Source organism: Myotis lucifugus, unplaced genomic scaffold, assembly GCF_000147115.1.
Source record: "Myotis lucifugus unplaced genomic scaffold, Myoluc2.0 scaffold_0, whole genome shotgun sequence".
Lineage (NCBI taxonomy): Eukaryota > Metazoa > Chordata > Mammalia > Chiroptera > Vespertilionidae > Myotis > Myotis lucifugus.
Genome location: NW_005871048.1, coordinates 29,998,213 through 30,012,495, shown reverse-complemented (window position 1 = coordinate 30,012,495; position 14,283 = coordinate 29,998,213). Strand labels below are relative to the sequence as shown.

At 35.3% G+C, this 14,283-nt stretch overlaps 1 protein-coding gene across 2 annotated transcripts in view; it reads right to left on the bottom strand.

The window, feature by feature from the left end:
- MEF2C (myocyte enhancer factor 2C) overlaps window positions 1-2,772 on the bottom strand; it is a 158,695-nt gene extending 155,923 nt beyond the window's left edge. The window contains exon 1 of one of the 2 annotated variants that reach the window (XM_006081228.3): window positions 2,583-2,772. The gene's annotated coding sequence lies outside the window, so the exon portion shown is untranslated. The remainder of the gene's footprint in view (window positions 1-2,582) is intronic. The other variant, XM_023750051.1, reaches the window with a different exon arrangement.
- Between the last annotated feature and the right edge of the window lie 11,511 nt (window positions 2,773-14,283).

Genomic DNA, 14,283 nt, shown 5'->3' with positions numbered 1-14,283 from the left:
ATGACTAATATGTAATTTTTATCTTTACTGGGTTACATTTGGCCTGAGGACAGTTGACAGCTGTCAGTCAGGTGGCTGGTCAATGAGGAGATACATATAAAGCTGCCAAAATATTTTTGTTTCTTTACTTACAAGCAAATCATTTTAGCTGGAAACTTCATTGTCCTGAAATTAAATAGATTGATACTCAGAATATAATTTATTGAAGTTAGTTGCTGGAGAATCTAGATTGTCTTTATGAATATATAAGGTAAACAAAATGCTTTTCAACAATTAGAATAATTACTATTTATCCACTTAAATAAGCTGGCCTTAAGATATGAAGATGTATTGCAAATAATGCTTAAAATGCATATGTTTTCAAATTAACCTTTTAGGGCACATATGAGTCATTGAAACTTTAAGCCACAATTTCTGACTAGGACTTATTAAAGAAAGCATTCCTCTATATTGAAGGAGTTGGCATAGGTATTTTCATGACATGAAAGTTGAAAGTTTATTAGAAAAGGGCAAACATGTAGCTGCGTGTCAAACTAGAAAGTAAAATATCTTCTCATAATTAAAAGAAAAAACATGGAATTTTAGATTAAGCCCACAACTCAAGGTGTGGTTAAAATAATAAATAAGAAATTTTGGGGCTAAACCTACCATTGTTCCTAATAGATTCAGTCATGCTTTAATAATTCACAAGTGTCATAAAAATAGTTTGGAAGTTTTTTATTGCTTATACTTGGGGTGGATTACAAATAGTATAATAATTATAGCCAATAGTACTATGCACATAAAATGTAACAAATATAATTCAGAAGTTGACTTAGAGTGTATGTTCAGTTGTGTTGTATTTAGTTATTCTACAAGGGAGTGCTCTGATTCCTTAGGAATATAGTATTTAACTGACCATATAATTGAAAAGAAATCATCAAGTGCATGGAGCACGTACTCATTCTTTAAAGGACTAATGAAGTTATCTAAAATATTTAGCAACCATGGCTACTCAGGTGCCAGAATCAATATAATGAAGAAAAATAGCACACAAAAAATAGCACTTTGAAACTACAATATATTCTTTATTAAAAATAAAATATGCTTTAATTTTCTGAACCATAGTCTACATATAATAATTTATAATGAAAATCATATTTGGGTTTTAATTTAAAAAATATGGTTTCATTAAGTGTAGATAAGATTATGTTTTTAAAATATTAAGTTTTTTTGGTTAGGTGGAGCATTTCTGGTAATATTTTAAACTACAAATATTTTATAATTTTAAACAGCAATTGTCATTGTAAAAGAGTATAATACTTATAAATTTGTGGAATATCTGTGTCATCATTGAAAATTGTTTTAGATATAATGGTTATTTTCTAAAAAGTCAGATCTTGTTACTTTCCCAGTACACAACTATATGTTGAGCACGTAGATTGAAAATTATTTATGGGATTATCAGAATAAAATAATTGCCTCATAGTATTAGTAATTTATATTGGTGAGCCTTTCTCTTCTTAAGCACCAATTCTACCCCCCACAGCCCAGAAAATTGATTTTATGCATAATAATTTATAGCATTTTTGATCAATGTATGCTGTGTGTCTTTTACATTCATTAGCCCATGTTGCTTGTGAATATGGAATTTGGTTATTAAAATGGTTTCATATGTTTACTATGTATAGTCCCTAGCTTTGAGCTCCTTTCTAGCTTAAATAAATGTTTTCAATTTGCTAAAATGCAACAATTTGTAGAGAAATGCTTGAAGCATAGTTAAAAGAATGAGTTCTTGAAATAAAATCACTTTTTAGAAATGTGTCTAACATGTGGTCTCATTTTTCCATCTTTTGCATTAATTAAAATCCTATTCTGAAAATAAAAATATTTTTTGCCTAAACTTTTGAATTCACACAATAAAAATACCAAATATATAAACGTACTAATTTTGGAAATCAATGACGCAAAAACATGCTTTAGAACTGTCTTGGTTGTTATTTCAAAGAATTTTCTCTAAAGAAACTCTCTGTAAAGTAATGAGAAAATGTTGCTACTTTTAATAAATATTCTGTGCAATACATGTTTTTAAACAGTGTATTAAAAATAAAGTTAATTTAATGTTCTCCCTAATCATATTCCTATCACATGCACACACAAAAAGTACTAGCACATGAAATGTCTAAAAAGAGCATGCACCATTCACATTTTTATTTGGAGATTTATTTAAAAATATAACATTTTACTCATAATAGATGACAGAATTAGGAACAAAGATGAAATGGTATTTGTGTTTATTTAAATAGTATAATATCATATATGTAATTAGTTCTTCATCTTTCAGATGTTGAAGATAGTAATGAAAGAGACCAACATTAAAAACATAAAGTATTCCCTTCAAAAAACTTTTTTAAATCTAAAAAATTGTCAAATGTTAACAGCTCCACTTTCTACACCGGGCAAACCCACTGTTGAGTTAGTTGGCTCTGATTCCAATGGTCTCATCAGCTTTCTGAATGTGGGTACCACAGCAGTGCCTCTTCTAAGATAACAAAATCAACTTTTAGATATTAAAAAAATATATTTTGGCAATTGAAACTCACCAGTGCCTTTCTGCTTCTCCAGGAAGTTGTACCCGTCAGCACCTGCTGAGGGCTTTGTTGTCCAAACTCTGACAGGTAAAAAAATTCCTGTAGAATAAAGCCAGACCAGCTGGCTTTGAAGAGAAACCCCCCAGTTTGGGCTGCGTTTGCCTCCTCTCCTTTTCTATGAAGACCCAGGCTTTCCCCCCTTGATCGTCAGGCCGTAAGATGCGTGATCCCTGTGCACAAGTGTCTGGCAGGCCGAGGTGCACCTGCTCCTGTCACTCTGGAGTAAATTTAGCTGTAAAGGTATCACTGACAAGCAGACCTTTGTCAGTGCTGGCAGAAGAACACAGAGCTGCGTCCCTCCCCTCCCCCCTTCCAGGCCCCCAGGCTGCTAGTTCAAAAGGAAAATATCAAATCGGAAGTCTATCCAAAAATCAGTCCTAAAAGAAATGAGATTGCTTTCATATGGTCAAAAAGTACGTTTTCTGATTTCATACAGGCTTCGAAATTACATTTCCAAGAATAATCTTGGAACAAGACAAGTTTTTGTTCAATTAATTGTGGCTGGAAACTTTTTAATGGAAACATACCCCACACTTCCTTCGTTTCAGGTTATTAAATTGTGTTAAGCATTAAAGTTTGTTGCCATTTGTTCATTTCGATCCAAAGAAATATTAGAAGGTTAAAACTTATCACATAGGAGGATTAATCATGCTACCAAAATTAGAAAGCATGTAGTTCTGAGAAACCGAATGTCAAAATCGTGTGTGCATAGCATTTAAACTAGTGGGAATCTAGGATCCCACTACAACATTTAAAATGGCAGCTAATGTCTGAGGGGGTTTGGGAGCTGGCTAAGGCTAGTGTTCTCTTACGCTTTGATTATGGTAAGGACATTTATCATTGATGTGAATTTTTTAAAGATTAATTTCTTTCCTGATAGTTTGAGAACAATTCCTTTTGAAGGAAAGTAGAGAGGCAGGCAGTGTTCATTGATACGTCTGACATCAATAATAGTAGTCAAGATATTTAAGCAGCCCAAGGAGTAATGTTCTGAGCCAAAGAATTCTGAGTTTCTCTTTAATAATTACGATTTCTTAAGTGGTGTTAAAAAGAGTTGTACAAAGAACCAGTTCTATCATATTATCGCTGTTTATAAGGGTTGGGTGTGATGAGAAAAAGAAATCTGGGTCAAAATAAAAAAAAAAGCTTTGTAAAATAAACAAAGTTCCTATTTACTTACTATGTATAAACAGCCACTCACCAAACCTCATTTCTCCGCAGGGCACCACTTTCAGATAAAAACATAGACCTGAATGGCATCATCCAGTATCCAAGGAAACCATGTAAGTACCTCTCTCACTGTGTACTTCTCTTATTCAGAGTTTAAAAGCTAGCTGAGTACTGAATAAGTGAGTGCTTTTATTTAATAATTATACGGGAGGTACTTTTTAGGAGCCAGCTAAAAAGAAACAGGTTCTTGATTGCTACGTGCGTCATAACAAAACCCTTACGTTTTTATCATATTTCATGAAAGTATGCGTTTGGTCCCAACGTCTCCATCAATACTCATTCTTAGGTAGAAAACAGCTACTCAAGTCCTAATGAACTGAGAGTTCCAAACTTTCCCAAGACCCATTAGTGTTTGAGAAACAATATTTCAGAGGCCTTGTGCCAGGAGTATGTAGTTACCTAATTATAATAAAACTCCTTAAATTTTAAAAATAAGAAAAAATTGCCCAGAAACTATTTTATTGGTAAACATTTATAGCAATTTATTGGGTTTAGATTTTCTTAGGGAGTAAACAAGTGAACAAAGAGACGAACTTACGAATTTAAACAATGCAAAGAATCCTGAAAGCAAGTGTAATTTCCAAGATGCAATAAGCTGTTAGCAGGAAACATTGGGAAGTTGGCATATTATGTTTTCTTTTTTGTCTGTCCCCAAACGAATGTACCTTTTTTGTAGCTAATTTCAAGGTTCTAACTAATTTTCAGAACTATGCAATCTGCTGTGGAAATTTAGTTTCCAAATAACATGCTATTCTGGAAAATGATCCATTTCTAAAATATTTGGAATATTCTTTTAAGAGTTTCTTTACCTAGAGTCTAGTGGTCGGCAAACTCATTAGTCAACAGAGTCAAATATCAACAGTACAACGATTGAAATTTCCTTTGAGGGCCAAATTATTTAAACTTAAACTTTATAGGTAGGTACATTGTTATTAACTTAATTAGGGTACTCCTAAGGCTTAGGAAGAGCCACACTCAAGGGGCCAAAGAGCCGCATGTGGCTCGCGAGCCGCAGTTTGCCCACCATGGACCTAGACTTTATTATTTTTTTTATAGTTGCACTATCTACTTTTAAAATAAAAATTTTCAACAATAAATGATTATTCGTTACTGTTCACTTTTTCATGAAAATACTTCAAATTCTCTCTATACTCATGTAATTATAGATCTCTCTGTTTTAACCATCTGGATCAGCTATATGGTTTATCTAGTCTTTTAAATACGGGCATTTTACTTTTCATCGAAGTTTTCAGGAATTGCATAAATGCAACTGGTTTAGCCCTGTGGTTTGGGAGTTCTTCACATCATTTTCATTTACTTTAGTTACTCTTGTATTTCTGTCCCTCCACTGCAACATGGTTCCTTGCTAAGCACAAATGGTAGAGAGAATCTCACTCATAGTTTCTCTATTGAATCAGACAGACCCTCATATTCAAATTCTAACTGCAGGAGCATTTCACTTTCTCATAGAAGGAGGTCAACTTGCATTGTTTATGCATTTCTGTGTTTCTATATATATATTACCAAATGCATCTTTCTGGATTGAGAGATAAGAAGTTGTAAGACCAAGGAATTTGCTGGGACTTTTGAAGGATGTAAGAACCTCCTTACCTGGTAGGAGGACCTGGGTAGGAAGTGAGTTTTTTATGCTGGTTACAAATTTCTCAAGTGTGTAGTTTGAGGTCTGAAGTACTGTCCTCTAAAATAAGAATTCCTTGCCACAAAATAAAGGTTGGGCCATTGCTGGGTAAACTTGGATGCAGAGCAAGGTTAGAACAGGTCTTTATAAAGAAAGAAAATGCAAATTGAAGGGGAGGATTGGCTAATGTTATAATTCCCACTCTTGAGGAAATGGAATCTTTTGAAATTTCATTCTCCTGTAGGGAGAGAAAAAAGAAAATCTATACTGCAATGAGTGTGGCACATTTTAAACTACTTACATTAGATTATAGATATTTTAGAAAAATTACTTAAATTTGATACCATTCATTTAACCTCCTATAACAAAGGAAAAATGACTTGATAGAAATAAATATATGCACATCCATTTATCAGTAATGGTCTCTTAAACAAAGACCATCATTATAAAATAGAATTTTCTGTGATGATGAACACGTTGTATATCTGCATTGTCCAATATGGTAACCAGTAGCCACATGTGGCTATTGAGCACTTGAAATGTGGGTAGTGCAATGAAGAAACTAAATTTTGAATTTTATTTAAATTTACATAGGCCATACTTGACTAGTATGTACTGTACTGGTATTCTGCTTTCATCAGAATTCAAAATACCCTCTTGCATAGAATTTCTAATCTGTTGGTATTTTATTATACAGTAACATTTTTACATTTGCTTTAATATTTGAGTTATTATTGCAATGGAATTTCTTTATAACATTTTCCCAGAGATGAATGTTTTTAATACTGTTGATGAGAAGACATTATAACATTGTTTTATAAACCTGGGGTAGCAACTTTTAAATGACCATTATAAACAAGACTGTGTCTAAAAAGAAAAACACTCTAATGAATGTTCTAACTATGTTGATACATATTTTGGAAAGTTCACTTACAACTTCTACAATATGTCCTTGGAAATAATTCCCCAGACTTAACCAGCATACAAAAATGTTAACTAGTCCTGATTCCCCAAAGCTAATTCTGCTTTCAAAACACACATTAGGTTTTAAATCTGTTCCTATGACCTTTTTAGGCATTTAGTGATGCAGGATGATTATTTTACTAGTACATTAATATTATAGACAGAATAATTACCTAAACTATACTGAAAGTTTATTGGTTATTTGTAGGATAATGAATCAGAGACAATGAGGGATTTTTTTTTAAAGGAAGATATAACACTCACTTTCTTAGGTACTCCACTTGGGTTTGAACATATCCTTTTGGATAGATAGAATTCATATAAGTTAAGACGAGGAGAGTTCTTTTTTTTTAAAAAAATATTTTTTACTGATTTCAGAGAGAAAGTGAGAGGGAAAGAGAGAGAAACATCAATGATGAGAGAATCACTGATGGGCTGCCTCTTGCATGCCCTTCACTGAGGATCTCTCATGCAACCTGGGCATGTGCCCTGGTGGGGAATCAAACAGTGACCTCCTGCTTTATAGGTTGATGTTCAACCACTGAGCCACACTGGCTGGGTGAGAGTTCTTCTTTTGATAGAACCTTGGACAAGCAATCCAGAGTGTCCCTCTTACTTAAAAACAATCAGATCCTAGGTAAAACATACTCTCTAATGAGTTATTTAACTTGAAAAAAAATTTCGAACATCTCCAAAAATTGGGTACATCTGAAATATACTCATTAACAAAGATAAATTAAAAAAAAACCAAAAGACTAAAAAATATGAATGGTAGGTGGAGTTGAGAACAATAAGCAAACAAGAAATGCAGGAATGGCAAACATGATTTGGATGAATAGTATTGTGAGATGATGTTGGAAGGAGAGCAGCCATATGCTCTATTAGATTTTTCATAAACCTAGCCTTATTAAAAGAACTGGAAGAAATAATAACCACATTTATAGACCCAGTGTTTTTTTTATCTCCTTTCATGTCTTTTGGTGTCTTCAATTAGGTAGTCAACTGCTTGCATACTGCCAAACCTATTTTCAGAAAAAATTTCTACCCTGAAAACCAGTGACTTGTATGGGGAAAACATGGTCTCCATTAAGGGAATCCTACAAATCACAGTCTTCAATGTCCTCATAAAATATCATTTCTGATATCTCTATGCCTGAGAAATTGTTTTCACTTAGAAACATGTACTGTGACCTCTAAGTCTTTAACCACTGCCTCAATTTATTATAAATTTATTTACATATTTTAATATAATGAACTTCCATACAACTACACCTACCTTCAATAACCATCAACGTTGGGCAAATTTATTTCATCATTTCCACTTCCCATCCCACCTCAAATTATTTTGAAGCCAATCGAGACCTGACATCATTTCATCCTTTAATATTTCAGAGGTATATTTAATAGATTAGGACTTGTTTTTTAACTGAAAATATGAACCACATCTAAAAAGTGGATTGCATCTAAAAAGTCAATACTTCTTTATTATTATCCAATATGCGAAATCAGCATTCAAATTTTCCCAACTGTCTCATAATTTTTTATAATTACTTTTTACTGTTTGAAACAGAACACAAACAAGATCCCTGCACTGTGATTGGTTGATATTTTCTCTTCTCTTTTACTCCATAGGTTCCCCCTGTCTATTTTTCTTATTAGTTGAGGAAACTGGTTTAATTTGTGCTGTAGAGCTTTCTATTGTTTATATTTACTGATGCATTCCTGTGGAGTTGTTTAATAAGCTCTTTTGTCCCATGTCTTTCCAATTAATTAGTAATTGGGACTAGGAATTTGACCAAATTTATTTGGAGGCGGCTAGGCAAGATGACTGGTTCTTTCTCTTTTTGTGATGTTAGAAGGTATTGATCAATATTTACATCTATTTATTCCTTAGGGTTAGGAATACGTATTTTCCCAGCTCAGTACTCTGCTTAATTCTTTTTTAAAAAAATATACTTTATTGATTTTTTTTACAGAGAAGAAGGGAGAGGGATAGAGAGTTAGAAACATCAATGAGAGAGAAACATTGATCAGCTGCCTCCTGCACACCCCCTACTGGGGATGTGCCCGCAACCAAGGTACATGCCTTTGACCGGAATCGAACCTGGGACCTTTCAGTCCATAGGCCGACACTCTATCCACTGAGCCAAACCAGTTAGGGCTCTGCTTAATTCTTGAATGGAGATCTCAGATCTTTCTCTATGCAGCACCACTCTGCCAGGTGCTCTGTCCTGTGAACCGTAGCCACCTTATTCTACCATATTTTCAGTTCTGTTTCCTCAACTCAGGCAGTTTGCTACCTGCCTCTTGAGTTACCCTCCCTGTGCCACTGCTGAAGCACCCTCAAAACAGTAAGCAAGACAGTCAGAAGATTTACCTCCTTAGCTTTTAGTTTTCAGGGATTATTGCTTTTTGTTGCCTGATGTTCCATGTTTTAAAAGTCATTGATTCATGTATTTTTAAGGAGTTTTGTGGTTGTTGTTATTATTGTTGTTGTTTTAGGAATGAGGATATATCCAGCCCCCTTTAGTCCATCTCGGCTAGAATAGAAAGGCTCCCCAACTTTTTCTAAAATAATAGTTCAGTCGTAACTTGTTAATCCAAGCAATATCTTAATATGAAGCTCAGTATTTAACCCAAACTGGAAAATATTCGAATTGAAGTGTGTGTGTGTGTGTGTGTGTGTGTGTGTGTGTGTCCCCTTTGAAAACTGCTATAGTTTTAGCATTGTCAGTGCAACTTTCAGGAACTTTTGCTGACATTTTCCCTCCCAATGAATTATTTTCCCCTACAAGATGAGTCCTATTTTATTTTCTGCCAGTTAGAGGCAATTTTGTAGTTCATTAATTTTTTTCTTCAACAAATATTTTTGGAGATGTACTATGTGCTGTTTAAAGTGTTGGCGGTAGATTGATGAATAAGACACTGTTATGCCTTTAAAAATCTTACAATTTATTTTCACACTGAAACTTGACAGGAATGTTCATAGCAGCTTTGTCAGTAATAACCCCAAGTTGGACAAACCCAAATGTCTGTCAGTGGATGGATGGTTAAACAAACTCTAACATACCCGTAGTATGGGATACTACTCAGCAATGAAGAGAATGAACTACTGATAAGGGCAAAAACTTGGATGAACCTCAAGAAATCATGCTGAGTGGAAAAAGTTTTTCTTAACAGGATACTTTGTTGCTTATATTTATTTAGACAACATTCATAAAATAACATTATTACAGAGATGGGAGACAGGTCAGTGGTTGCTGGGGTGAGGGGGAGGAGAGGGAGTAGATGTGGACATAAAAGGGTGGCACTCAGGAGTCTTGTAATCATGGTAAAGCTAAGTGTCTTGATTGTGGTAGTGTTTTCTCAAAGCTACCCATGTGATAAAACTGCATACAGCTATACGCATAAAAACACAAATAAGTACATGTATAACTGATGAAATATGAATGAGCTCAATGGACTGTACCAACATCAATTACCTGGTTTTGATATTGTAGTTATGCAAGATGTTAACACTGGGGAAAGGTTACATAGTACAGTACATTTCTTTGTACCGTCATGTGAACTTCTAATCTGTGAGATGTCACTCTCCAGAACATGGGGAGAATCATATCTGTGACCTTTCTCCCTGTCACACATGTGAGGCTCGATGCATGTAGCAACACCAGGCCAGTACTCACATTTGGGATCATAAATACAGAGCTGACCCCATCCATGGTTGTCACCCAAGGGGCACGGAGATAGATAGGAACAACATTCAAAGGGCAGAGTGCAGCAGCTATAGGCAACATGGTATGAACTCAGGCTGTGGAAAGAATGACTATGTGGAATACCTAAAAATCAGGTGCACAGTATCACATCCAATCGTATCTGTGACATACCACAGTGTGGAATAAGGACATGGAGACAGTCTCACAAAGAGAGACAGGGAGCCACACAGGCCCCTGGGACGAGGCCCACAGTCCTGGCCTCCCAGATCTAGTGGACTACACAGATTCGAGTTGAGCATGAGCAGTAACATGGGAGCTCAACAGTGGTAGCTGGCCCCCAAATGTACCCAGTGAGGAAGAGAAACTCAAAGACTCTGAATACGCTTCCTATTATTGTTGGGTTTGGTCCTGGTCTGATGGGCCTGGCTGCAGGTGGGGGCATTAGTACATTCATCTCAAGTTTGCTTCAATAGACAGAGGGCAAAGAAGGGAGATGGTGGTGGTGCCTGTCTACAAACTGGAGCGATTATATTGGGGTCTACGCAACTCTTATTGCAAAATGAATGTTTCAGGCACACTTAGGCTGCTTAGGAAGAAACCATTCTAGTAGCTTTCCAAATCTATGGAAAATCCACTGCTTCTTGTTAATCTCTATTGCTCTTCCACCAATGCTTATAATCTTATTTAATAGTATCAACACAACACAAGTATAGTATACGATTATTGATATATTTGTATTTATTAGCATAGTGCAGGGTATTCAGTTTTTGCTTAATGAATTCTTGCTGACTAGACCCAGGATTTATCATTGACCTTCCTAGTCTTGGTACAAAACTATATCCGTCAGTTGTTAAATTACATCCTTGAAAGAAAATCACTGTTTTAATTTGGAAAATAAATACAAACACACATTCACTCACCTTCCTTGCTGGTTCCTAACTGACTTTCTGAGAAAAAAAGTAGAGAATTAATAAAGAGAGCTCTAATCTTTTTAGTTAAATATCAATAACATATAATAATGTACAATAAATGTGGGTGTGTTTGTTGTTTGTTTGTTTTTTGCCAGAAGAAAAGGAATGAATGACTATTTTTGTAAGTCCTCAACATTGTAATGAAATAATCTAGTTTGTGGAATCATTCATTCTTTCATTCAATAAACACCTACTGAACACTTCTTATGATTTAAGATATTATGTTGGGCACAATGGATAAAAACCTATAATTTTGACCCTCAAGTTGCTCATATTTTATTTGTAAAGTCAGATTGTGCCAAAGATCTCTTTAAGACATTGGTAAATTTAGCACTGGAAGCTAGCTATGAATGGGGAAAAGATTCAATAACTGTAATTTTCACTGGTTTTCCTTCAATGGTATTGCGAGTAAGTATTTTTAGGATAGATGTGTAGAGAGTGGTTTGTTTTTAAAGAAGTTACATTATTTGGCATTATTACATTTTATTTATTTCCTTGATTGATTAATTGCAGTTAAATTACCTTAGCATGCTAGAACAGATTTTACGGATTTTGACATATGATTAAACAGCATAAAGCATAACTAATATGGTTTTAGTGGCATGGTATGTATTAAAGCATAAAATTTAAACACACACTTCATCAGGATTTTTTGCAGTTACAGTGAATTAGAAGGATTCAGATATTGGAACTCTCCCCACTCCTCTTGTTAGGGAGGGGCAGGCATTTTATAATTGAGATTATTATAGAAGAGTGTCCTGACATGACTGATTGACTTTAGTGATGTGTCTTGAAAGTTCAAATTCAAGGTGTGCACTTATTTCAGTCGGCTCATTCTGCATGTTTAAATAAGAAATACTATTTCTGGGTGTTCTGAATAACTCGTACATTTATTCCTAATAGTGAGCATTTGGACTAATGATGGATTACTAATGAGCATGTAAATGTACCACCTGATTACATTAATATATGATCCTCCATGACGAGGTCTGAAATGAACAGTTCTAATATGTATTTCTTTTTCCCAAATGGCACTGCGGTGTATACTGAGCAGGACTCAGACAAGGGTGTTTTCTTAAGCGCCACTGATTTAGTCAATTATCAAAAATCACATTATAATAAATGCTGTTCTAAGAATTTTGATTAACCTTTAAATAAATGTTACTTTGGAAAGAAAATCTACCAAATGTGTTAATGATATTGTGAAGTGGTAGTAATTGCAAATATGGCTATATAGTTAATTGATACCACCCTCTTAGACATATATAGCACATCAGCTGCTATGAGGCTGGGTGATAGTAATGGTGTCTATGGCATTTTTGATGCATTGAGGTTGACATGAGTAAAATGGAAACTTAGAGTGCTCACCAGGGTTATACTCTCATGGACATCTGATGCCCATGGTCAAGTAAATTTTTAATGACACATAGTCACTACACACCTTTCAGCCTTCTAGAGAGGTAAGTGTACATTGATCTGTTCTAATTAGCCTTGCAGAGTACTTCAGACATCCCTGCATGAACACTATTATTTAATAAAATGGGAGCTGGGATTTTTTTTTACAAGCTCAGCACTTGCTCCTTGGATGGCTGTATTGTTGTTGTTTTTAAACTTAATTCGCATGTTCATTCTCGTCTTTGTCTGACAATGTAGTATTAATGCAGCAGCATGAAAAAGTAAGCAAAATTAAGAAATGGGTCTGATTATGAAGGTTCATTGCTATTATAAGAAACCCATAGAGCACATATCCATTCCTTCCCTAATGTATAGGGTGCTGACTGCATAAAATTGCTTAGAAAGACATTAAGGATGTACAGGCAATTGTGTTGAGGTGTGCAGTAGAATGCTTTTATGTTTGGCAATAAAGGTGGCTCTGGAATATCTGATTTGCAAAATAAAAGGTAGCCAAAGCAGTTTGTAATTGCTCTAGAGTAGAACATTTATGTAGGGGCATCTACTCGTTTTTAAGAGTTTAGTTTTCATCTGAGTTTGGGGTGTATAACAAAGAATCCCGAGTTCACTGATCATTGGAGTAAATCAAGCATAATTTATAATTGCTCATAGGATTTGGGGGTAGGGCCGTGGTCGGCAAACTGCGGCTTGCGAGCCACATGCGGCTCTTTGGCCCCTTGAGTATGGCTCTCCCACAAAATACCACGTGCGGGCGTGCATGTACAGTGCGATTGAAACTTCGTGGCCCATGCACAGAAGTCAGTTTTCGGCCTGGGCGAGTCTATTTTGAAGAAGTACTGTTGATATTTGGCTCTGTTGACTAATGAGTTTGCCGACCACTGGGATAGAGGAATTCCTAATATAGATGCTTCTTATAATTGTGATGTTACTAAGTTCCAAACGGGATGTTAAATCCCATCTCATGGATAAAGTCCACAGCCAGAGCTTAGAGGCAGGAATATCGCTTGGTGAACATGGTTCACTGGTTACTGGATTTATTTGCTGCTAAGAAAATGGAACAGGAGTGTGTTCCTGTTGAGCTGTAGGGCTGGCCATTGATGACAATGAAGGTGAGGCAGGTGGAAAAGTATGAGGATACTGGGAAATGAGGGAAGAAGAAGAAATGCATTGTAGGCATGAAGGGGAGCATAGGAGTGAGATGAAGGAACGGAGTGAGCAGAGGACAAGGTTTACTTTCTTTACAATATAGGGAAACCTCTAAAAATGGTAGGCCTTTTAAATGTTGTTTAAAAACACCTTTTAAAAATTCTTGTTGAGCCGTAACCGGTTTGGCTCAGTGGATAGAGCATTGGCCTGCGGACTGAAAGGTCCCAGGTTCCATTCCGGTCAAGGGCATGTACCTTGGTTGCGGGCACATCCCCAGTAGGGGGTGTGCAGGAGGCAGCTGATTGATGTTTCTCTCTCATCGATGATTCTAACTCTCTATCCCTCTCCCTTCCTCTCTGTAAAAAAAAAAAAAATTAATAAAATATATTTTTAAAAAATTCTGGTTGAAAACTGAATTTGTTTTCACTTTTATTTCAGTGGAAACTTCATCATTTTGTTGTTATCAGGTATTTTCTTTGAATTACCCAGTTTGTTTATTCCAGAAGCATTTATTGAACAACTACTCTGGGCTAAATAGTATGTTGGATGCTAAGGAAAAAGAACATGATTCCCATCCA